Source organism: Triticum urartu, chromosome 4A, assembly GCF_056163025.1.
Source record: "Triticum urartu cultivar PI428250 chromosome 4A, HENAU_Tu73, whole genome shotgun sequence".
Classification (NCBI taxonomy): domain Eukaryota; kingdom Viridiplantae; phylum Streptophyta; class Magnoliopsida; order Poales; family Poaceae; genus Triticum; species Triticum urartu.
In genome coordinates this window covers 356,675,953-356,687,120 of record NC_141876.1, presented here as the reverse complement: position 1 = coordinate 356,687,120, position 11,168 = coordinate 356,675,953, and positions in this window count along the sequence as shown.

Sequence of the window (11,168 nt, the reverse complement as noted above, 5' to 3'; positions counted from 1 at the left end):
AAGTGTTTACAAGAGCCTTGCCGGGAGTAAGCAATTTGAGGAAATTGTACGCAAGCAAGGAAGGCACTAGAAGAATAAAGGTGTTGGTTTCAAATGAAAGTTCAATGCCAATGGAGTTGAGTGGTATGAAGATCAATACCCCAAGACGAAGGTTGTTCCTCAACAAGAGATGTATGATCGTACTTCTTTCCAAGGGACACAAGCTCAAGATGATCTCCCACCAAAAGACCACAAGCACAAAGGCGGGGACAAGCTTCAAGAGGAGATTGGTGCATTTGAATAAGCTCCTAAGGCCTTGGTCAAGTGGGTTCCCAAGACTACATCAAGTTCTACTTCATCAAGTACGACTACAACTCCAAGGATTCCCATCAAGATGATGTGGATCCCGAAGAAGAAGAACTAGAAAGTTCTTGAGGGTGACTCCACCAACATACTTCACTCATATCATTTTGGCGAGGACAAGTGCAAACAACTTCCATATCTTGCACTAGTTCAAGGTGTCACAAACCCTCTTGTTAGTAAGACAAGGGACAAGGTAACCTAATGCTTTCGTGCACATCATCTTATGTGAACTTCACTCTATGTCTATGGATATCCTTGTTTGTTCCTTGTGGGACTAACACATGTAGGTATTGAAAGTGCAATTCACTCCAATGGATTTCTCCAAATGATCTACATCAACATTGAGCATCCACATCTTCAACATCTACATGAAGTCATCATCGACAAAACCCAGGGTTAGTTCATCCCTCTTAGGAGGGATATCACATCTAGGGGGAGCTTTACTCTAAAAATTGAGCTAAAGCAACTCTAATGGTGTGAACACAACAATGCTTTATGTAAAAGTGGTAACCCCACTTGTGCTTAAATGATGAGTATGACCTATGATCAAATGTTCTCATTTGACTCCTAAGTCAATATAGTCATATATAGATGACCTAGTCATCACCAATTACTTGATACATGCTAGAGTGATTGTGCATGCTTGGCCTCATATTTCATTTGCCATTTTATTATGTGAGCATGTTGCTTGCATATTTTTACTCATTCAAGGACATCCATTTGTTGCTTTGATTGTTTGGCTCTTCTCTTTAGCCAAATGGATGGACAAGAATGCCTAATAACTACCTCTAGCTATCTATGCTTTTCTCGTCTCAAACTCTATTCATGGTACATCACAAAGTTTGATCAAGTCAGGTTTGAACCACTCTGTGTGAGGAGCACTCGGAGTCCCGAATTCGTCATAGACTTAAACTTTCAAAACTTCTATATGCATTTTGGTCTGACCGATCCATCCACTTCGGTCACACCGAGTTCAGTGAGTTGATCTAGGTTTTCAATCTCAGTGCAACCCATTTGAACTTTTCGGTCACATCGAGTTGCAGTACCCACTTGCAATTCTGCATCTCGGTGCCATCGAGTTGTTCCACTCGGTCACACTGACAGGGTCAGGATATATGTACCGACGAGTGAGATTTTGGAAATTTCTTCAAAACCCCTCATCCCGCGCGTGTCTTGCTCTGCCGTCTCAGGTCTCCGGATCGTCTCCTCGTCGCCAGCGACCTCCCACCTCTGGTTTCCATCGCCGTCAACGGATTTCAACGCCGCTGTTGCCTCCATAGCAAACTCACCGCCAAAATAGGGTATGAGTTTGACATTGTGTGCTAATTCCTTACTCCGATTATTAGCACAATGCAATGCCATTTTGTTTACCAAGTATGAGATAAATCTACCCAGAGAAAACATCCATTAGATTAGGTTTGTTTCCAAAATTTAGGGTTAGGTTTCCGCCAAACCCATCTCGGACCGACCGAGTTGTGGAAATCAGTCTCATTGATTTGGCCTAGGCCATAGCACTTGCACTTTTCGGTCTGACGAAAAGTTACAAATCGGTGCGACCAAGTTCATCTCTGTGTGAAACCCTAGAAATCTTGGAGTCACCAAACTGTGACCCGGTCTGACCGAGTTCACTAGTTTAGACTCCAAAAGTTGCTTCGGTGTCACCGAGTTTAAAAAATCGGTAGCTCCGAGATGCTTTCTAGGGAAAACTAAAACTAAGTATTTGACTCATCTGTTTTGCAAAAACTTTGCACTTTGTGATGCTCATCCAATCTACTATTCTATATCTATTCACAGGGTCTGCTGTCAATTTGCCTTGCCAACATGTCTGACCAAAGTGATAGCCATAACAAATCAGAAGAGCAAGTGAACTTGAGTGAGGCACTAGTCCTTCTAGCGGCTATAATGATGGCAGCGGGAGCACTCCAAGCAATTTGCCCAAGGCAACTACTAGACAGAGGAAGAAGAGAACCTCAGACTCAGAGGATGAGGACTATGTTGCTACTAAGGAGGTAGTAAGTTCCAAGAAGAAAGTGCTGAAGAAAGAATATGGAACTGCTGCTACAACGAAACCTGGTATGCACAAGAAGGCCCTTGCCAAGAGGCTGCCAACCTTAAAGGCCAGGGTATCAACTGTTGAAACTTCTAAGCCAACTGAAGAGGCTGCTGGAGAGAGTAAGAAAAGGAAAGAGAGGGTCAAGAAGACCGTTGCCAAAGTCATTGGTAGATCCTCTATGATGAGAGATCTAGCTGAGGAAGAGGAAGAGGATGCTGCACCAGCACTCAAGTCCCAAAAGCTGATGGGGGTGCAATTAATTCTGGTGTTGCACCTTCTAAGCCCAAGACTGCCTCCAAAGCTTCTGCTCCAGCTCCAAAGCCCAAGAGGAGCATTAGGAACATTCCAGCTGCAGAAAACAACAAGGCCCAAGTGCCTGAAGTTGAGGAAGAAGATGTTGAAGCCCAAGTGCTCAGAAAGCTTAAGCCAAAGATTCCAGATCATAACGACATCCATCCAATGGCATAAGACATGAACATCAGGAAGGATAGCTCCCACCCCACCTCCACCCATGTTGATAGGCTCTCCGGCGGTCTCCTTCCCTAGCCACTAATCTCCCAAACCAATCCATTCATCCTCTCCGGCGTCTCCTCCTCTATACGAGGATCACCTTCTTCGATGGATTAGGGTTCTGGTTCTACCCTTGGCTTGGATTTCTCTAAGGGGCTGGCTTTTGCAAATGAGATATGTAGATATTGTGGCGTCTTGGTTCATCCTTCGGATGGCACGGATCCTTTCATCGTGTTGGTCTCGTTTAGTAGGCATGATTTCCGCCTTTCAGAGGATTCGGTGGCAGCAGCTCTTGAGGCCGCTATTGGTGGGTCGGCGATTGAGTTCATGGTTTCCAATATACGTGACAAGGTATTCTCCTTTCATGTTTCATGCAAAAAAGTTGGTCTCTACGTTCTTGCTCTTTGATCTTTCGCTTTCGAGCATTTTAAGTGTTTCTTCCACCTTTGGGGCCATGGTGGTCCTAATTGGAGACGTGAGGTCTTGATTTGGAGAAAAGAGTGTCATGTTGAATGGATTTTGTTGGTCCTACCAAACGTCGTGCCACAATGGGTATGATGTCCATGCATAAACCCCCTGTCAAATCTTCTTTGAAGTCTGCCCCTAGCTGCAGGAAGAAACTTTCTTTTGCCATGTTTCAGAACTATCCTGCTTGCAAAGGTTATCAATACCCTGGCACGCAAACATGCATTGACACTGTTCAGGATGCGGGTTATGTTCTTAATACGCGTGAGCGCGTCATTATTCATTCTCCTCCGGCGCCGGATCTCCGGTGGACGGTGGCTACTCCACCGATCTGTTTTGGTACGGTTCCTCCGCCACCCGCTCGATCTACATCAATCTCGCTTGAGCTGGTTCCTCAATCTTCGGAGCATCTGTTGGACGGGTCTGGGATTTTTCAAATCACCACCTTCCTGACTCACCTACAATTGATGGGCCCATTATGCCATCTAGGGCCGTACCTGTCCAGCCCAGCAGCCCACCTTCTGAGACACGCGCAATCTCTTCGAGCCCAGTCAATGCCGAATCTCCCAATGCATGGCAAGTCAATCAGAATCGTAACTTATCGCCCACCCGGATTTTGGGCCAGTCAATTGATGATTTGGATGGATTTTCGTCTGTGGTTGATGAAATTGTGTTTAATGTTTGGAAATGCCACAACTGCTTTTCTATGGCACATATCACCTCCAATTGCACCAATCGAACGCGTTGTTGCCGTTGTTTTTGGCCAGTCCACGGAACAAAATCTTGCACAGGATCTGCACTGGCAGGAGGTATTAGGTGGGTCCCGCACGTCATTGAGATTCCATCTGACAGCCCACCACCGGTTTTACGACTTGACGCCTCGGGTTCCCTCCAACCTATTGCTGTAGCCTACCCATTGATACATCTTGTCGACGAGTTACATCTAGCTTCGTCATCAGAGCATACTTCGCCTCCACCTCCGCCACCCTCATTACCACCATCCCCTGCAGCTCCGCCTCCGCCATCACCATTACCACCATTCCCCCAGCTCCTCTGTCCGCCCCGTGACCGGATACGCCACCACCTCCAATCACAACACCTCCATCATTGCCGCGCAAGCCATAAGCAACTTCGCCGGAGATGGCCAACTTTGAGCTGGACCCTGTGCCATATGTGCCGTCGGGCTTTGATATCATCGATGGAGGGCCGCTCCGTCTGCCTCGCACCTTCTTTGCTCCAGCTGCTGCGCCTGACAAAAGGCATGAGGAGTAAGCGATTGGAATCGTCGAGCCAGCGCCGCTGCCTGAGGAGATTCAACTCTACCGTAACAAGGTTAGTGACTTTGTTGTCAATCAGTTGGGGAGAGACGTTCTTGATGTGCAGCCATGGATTCAGGGAGTTGGATTGTTCCGATTCTGTAGTGCAGTCTCTAGGAAAGTTATGGTGGATCATCCACCCTTTGATTTGGGCAACGATCGCTTTGTTCGTTTTATTCCGCATGACGAGGGGACCAATTATAGAGCTGTTCAGAGTTTTCTCCGTAGTTGGGTTATGCTTTTGGGTGTTCCTCTAGATTATTGTAGGCCGCAATATATTGCTGATGTGATTAGCACTTCTGGGTGTTTTCACTCTTGGCATCAGGCTGATCCTCTGCTGGTGCGGACTCTGGCATATGTGTCTTTCCCTGCCCCCTCTATGGTTCCTCGAGGTGTGGTTTATCGGGAGTTCGGAGATTTTGGTGGTACTAGGGTTTCTTGGTCTGCTCCAGTTTATGTTCTGTCTGCCGATTTTGCGGATGTGTTGCCTGCAGATGAAGAACTAATGCCTTTCGATGGGAATCCGCATGCCCTTCCTGGCTAGATGCACGTCAACAACCACAACTGGGTAATGCCGAAGTTTCCTGAGCTAGGATGGAATGATGTGCCTCCTCCTGCTGTTGGCAATGACAATGTGCAGCATGATGCCGTCCGTGACAATATTACAGCACCTGAGGAACCTGTCCAACCTGTTTAGTCTCAGGAGTCGATGGTGCTGCAAGTTTCTGATGATTCGGTCAATAATGGCAATGGCCCTGCTGCTTTGCACAATGCTGATATTGTTCCCCTTCAACCTCATGAAGCTCAACTTCCAGCTCAACAGGTTCTCCATATTGGGCAGGTTCTAACTGTTTTTGGCCCAGTTCTGCCCCCACAGATGTAGTGGACTCGTTCCTTCTGTAAGTTCATGCAACAATTTGATTTGGCAGTCATCCTGCGGCCATTGCAGCTGCCTCTGTTTAACTTCATCAAGCAATCTTGGAGTCATAGCCTCTCTATTTGGAAGTCTGGATTTCAGTTTGTTGCCTCCTTCAACTGCTTCTGAAGTTGTCTGTCAGCTTTCACATGTCAAGCGCCCAGTTGCTCATGCACTCTGCTTCGATGATCCCCTTGAACTGTCTGAACCTATTTCTAAGAAGTTTCAGTTCTCCGCTATGCCTGTTATCAGCAACAAGAGAACTCGTAAATCTGCCTCAGCTAGGCCGGTACTTCTTGATTCCCAAGTGCGTCGCAGTGCTCGGCTTAGCGCCTTGTGAGATGGATTCCGTCAGGTGCCCCCAAGATCAATCAGCCCACAGTCAATCAAGTGCACTAAGATGTGTAAAACCAGTGCCAGGCCTGCCCAGACTACACCCTCTCCTGATGAACTAGTTGTGCCTCCACCAACTGTAATTTCTAATCTCCAACGCATTGGTGCATGCCTGCGTATTACCCCTGCGAAGATCACGGCGGAGAAGTGTAGCTGATCCTTCTGAAGCCAACCCTACCAAGAGTTTTGATGATGAGTGAAGTCTGCCACAACATGGGTCACTGGCGAACCTGTTTAATCACCACTTATCTTTGCTTTTCTTATCCTCTGTTGATCTTTATGATGTTGTTTGGTGGATGTTGTAGGTCATTGCGTGACCTAATTTTGCTTTTATCCTCTTTAGTTTGTAATGAATAAGACAATCTTTAAAGACTGGAAGATATTGTGTTGGAATGTGTGTGGTCTTAACTCTGAAGCGCGGCAACTTGCAGTTAAGTAGAAGATAGATGAAAGTGGGTGCTCAATCGTATATTTGCAACAAACTAAATGCATCCATATCGATCAGCGTTTTCTTAGGAAATTTTGTCCTCGACGCTTTGATAATTTTGTGTATATGCCATCGTCTGGTGCTTCTGGTGGTCTTTTGATTTTTTGGAATTCTGCTTTCTTCTATGGGAAATTAATTGAAGCTCATTCCTATGACATCATTGTGGATTTTACATCCGCGCACACTTCTGAAGTTTGGACTTTGGTATCAGTTTATGGCCCCTGTCAGAATCCTGCTAGCGATGACTTTGCTAAGTGGTTATATAACCTGAACATACAATTTGATGAGAAATGGCTACGTCTTGGTGATTTTAACTTCATGCGTTCTTTGGAAAACCGTAATCTACCAGGGGGTAATGTTAATGATATATTTCTCTTCAACGAAATTATTGGACACCTAGGATTGGTGGAATTACCAATAAAAGGAAGACAGTTTACCTGGTCCAACATGCAAACAAATCCTCTTCTTGAGCAGATTGATTGGTTCTTCACCACAGTATCTTGGACTTCAGATCACCCTAATACTATGGTCATGCCCCTTTGCATGGACAGCATCGGATCATGTACCCTGTGTGGTTTCTGTTGCCACATCTATTCCAAAAGCCAAAGTCTTCCATTTTGAAAAATATTGGGTCAATCTTCTAGGTTTTGCTGAATGTGTTTCTGAAGTTTGGAACATGCCTGTTCGGAAGTCTTCTGCTGCTGGTACAATTTCGGCCAAGTTTAAAGCTCTGCGTTATGCTCTTAAGAGGTGGCATGTAAGCCTTTCAAAAGTTAAAGCTGTAATTGCTGATTGCAACGAGGTGATTTTGCACTTTGATGGTTTGGAGGAACTTCGGGCGCTCACTTGGCCAGAGATAAATTTTCAAAAAATTGTTAAACTCCATCTTGAAGACATTCTTTGTTTGCAATTAATTTATTGGAAACAGCATTGTACCATTAGGTTCATCAAAGTGGACAAGGAAAACACCAAATTTTTCCATGCCATGGCTAGAGAACGATACCGAAGAAATACCATCACCTCCATTAAAAATGCTGCAGGTGATGTGGTGACTGATCACCATCAGTTAGCTTCCATGTTTTGGTCTGATTTCAAGCAGCGCATGGGCCAAGCCAGGGGCATTCACATGAATTTTGACCTTAATAGCCTCCTGACTAGAGTTGATGGGCTTGAGGCTTTATCCAGACCATTCACTGATGATGAAGTGGAGGAGGTCATTAAGCATTTGCTGTCAGATCATGCCCCTGGCCCGGATGGATTTACAGGCCTCTTTTTGAAGATATGTTAGAGTGTTCTCAAGGAAGATTTTCTGAAGTTGGTTGCAGAATTTTATGGAGGAAAATGCAGCCTCGAGTGTCTTAACACCTCTCTCATTACCCTCATACCTAAGAAGTTAAACCCTGAGTTTGTTGGTGACTTTCGGCCAATCTCATTAACCAATACATGCCTTAAGTTCTTAACCAAGCTTTTGGCGAATCGATTGCATAAATTAATTCTCCAATGCATCCACCGAAACCAATATGGCTTCCTCAAGTGTCGTTCTATCCAGGACTTCCTTGTGTGGTGTTTTGAATACATACACCAATGCAAAGCATCAAAGAGGCCCATTGTTTTATTGAAGCTAGATTTCACTAAAGCGTTTGACACGATTGAGCAAGATGCCATTCTTAGAATTCTTTAGTGTAAGGGCTTTGATGATCCTTGGAATGGTTGGGTCAGCAACCTTCTTTCATCAGGTTCTTCTGCGGTCCTGTTAAATGGAGTCCCTGGCCAACATTTTTAGTGCAAATGTGGAGTTTGTCAAGGTGATCCTTTATCACCTCTTCTCTTTGTCATTGCGGTGGATCTTCTACAATCTATGGTGAATGACATGTGTAGCCGTAATATCCTCCGCTTGCCAATCCCAACTAGGTCTAATGACTATCCCATTGTTCAGTATGCGGATGACACACTGATAGTTTTGCCTGCTGTTGACAGCCAATTGATTGCCCTCAAGGATATGTTACACAATTTTGCTGAGTCCATGGGTTTGCATGTCAACTTCAGTAAATCCTCCCTCATCCCAATGAACATGTCTGAGGAAGAAGGAATTCATATTGCTACTTTACTTGGATGCTCTGTTGGCTCAATGCCCTTCATGTATATTGGCTTACCCATGGGCACCTCTAGGCCGACCATTTATGATCTGTTGCCTCTTGTTGATTGCATTGAGAGAAGGTTATCAGCAACTTCTTGTCTCCTCAATCAAGGTAGTAGGCTTCAACTTCTACAGTCTGCCCTCACATCCATGCCCATTTACTTCCTCTGCTCCTTATCTATACCGCAAGGTATCCTCAAGCGGATTGAAAGGATTGAAAGACAGTGTCTTTGGAGAGGGAATACTGAAACTCCTAGACAATATCTAGCTGCATGGGATTTGGTTTGTAGGCCAAAGAAGTATGGCGGGCTGGGAGTAACTCATTTGGGACTACAAAATGAAGCTCTTATGATCAAGCTTCTGTTCAACTTCTTCAATAAGAAAGATGTTCCATGGGTTAGTCTTATTTGGGATTCCTATTATCACTCGTCAGCTCCACAAGTTACTCAGCTTTGTGGCTCTTTTTTGGTGGCGTGATGTGCTCAAGTTGTATGACAAGTTTTATTTGCTTGCCACGCCACAAGTGCATGCAGGGGACACTGTGGTATTCTGGCTTGATTGCTGGCAAATTGACAACAGAATGATTACTCTTAAGGATCGATTCCCTAGACTTCATTCATTTGCCATTGATGATATGATAACAGTCAAAGACTTTTTTCTTACCAGTCGGCTGTTGAAGGTTTTCATCTACCATTTTCTTCGGAGGCATATCTGGAACTATCTCAGCTTCAGACTTTGTTGCAACCCATCAGCTCGCATCCAGATGAGAAGGATGTTTGGAAATGGCCATCCAAATCTGGGGACTATCAATCTAAGCTCTACTATGAGTTCACCTTCTCTCATTTTGGGATTGACCCAATCTTCAAGTACATCTGGAAATGCTCTTGTACCCTCAAAATCAAGGTTTTTGGATGGCTTTTATTGGTGGATCGCCTTAACACACGGGACATGATGGAGAGGAGGCATTGGAATATCCAGTATGATACTTGTGTTCTTTGCTAGTCTTCCTTCCAAGAAGATAGAGTCCACCCCTTTTTCTCTTGTAATTTTAGTCAAAGAGTTTGGAATTATCTTGGGATTTCTTGGCCAGCCTCGGCAAACCAGTCTACTATCATGATGGCCTCGGCTTGTAGGAAGTATTTCAATAGGCCTTTCTATTCTGAGGTGGTTTTTATTGCAGCATGGAACATTTGGATGTAGAGGAATGGCAAGATTTTTAGAAATGAGACTCCTAGCTTTAGAGCTTGGAGGAGGAACTTTGTGCATGAACTTTCATTATTAGCACACAGAATCAAATGTAAATATAGGGACAGTCGGTTAGCTTGGATAGCTTCTCTCCCCTAGCTCACTTTGTAAGTATGGTAGCTCACTTTGTAAGTATTGTATTTTCTTTTCTTTTACCATTTGTTGTATAGAGAACCTTTTGCTTTTATTATTTGAATAAAGAGCTGTGAGCCTGTTGCCTTGCAGTATATAGTCAAAAACAACTTTGTGGGACAAGAGCTTACCAAATGCTATGATGAGCTCATTATGTAGTTTTAATCTACAACTCATTTTTATCCAGATGGTAGAATTGTATGGATGTTTGAGGGTACAAGGTACCAGTCAACTGTTGGTGAGTGGGCAACGTTGATAAATGCCCCTAAAGAGCATGAAGATGACTTTGATGTCTATGCCAAGAATAAGAAAGACCACAACTCTATGGCAAATATGTACAAGGAGATCCCAGATAAGGCATTGGAGACACATAAGCTTGGGTATGTACATTACTTGTTGTCTGGTCTAGCTACTATCAACAAAATCTGGAGGCATACATTTTTTCCCAAGTCTGGAGATCACAAGATGATCAGAGGCCATTCAATCTGTCGGTGTCCTGGGAACGGGGGTCCCCAGACTTGCCTGCCTATGGCCCGCTGCGTGGCTGAGCCAGCAGGCCGTATGGCCCATCTTCACCAACAAGGCACCCAAGACCATCGCGAGGGGCCAAGCCTCGCGAGGCAGACGACATGAGACCTCCTCTGGAATGGCCTAGTTAGGCAGGCTCACAAGGAGCGGAGATATCAAGGCGAGGTAAACCTCGCGAGGCTCTCGTGACGTGAGCCATGATGATCGACACCAGGCGGGCGCCAGCGCGCGCAGCGTCTTTATTTCCTCTTTCATGCAAAGGAAACTAGCGCCGGCGAGGAGTACCGAGGCATCAGGCAAAGGTTGCCATTTTGGTGAAACAAGACCAAGACCAGAAGGACGGCAAGACGGAGGTCATCGTGGAGCCCGAGACGGTGTCACCGCTAGAGCCTTTCGCAAGCGCAGACCACCTTTTGTTAGGATGGCTTGTACTAGATGTCCCCCTTCAAATTAGCCCGCCGTTGTTGGCTCCCTTCCTGCTCAATATTTGGGAAGAGGACCAGGGCCTCTATAAGTAGGGCTATCCACCACCATAGAAAAAGAGGCGAGGAGGCGAGGACAAGAGGACGGCATCTTAGATCACTCTCTCACCCACACAAGTTAGCCACGCACAAGAACACCTCAACCTCAGGAAGCTGTTCTTC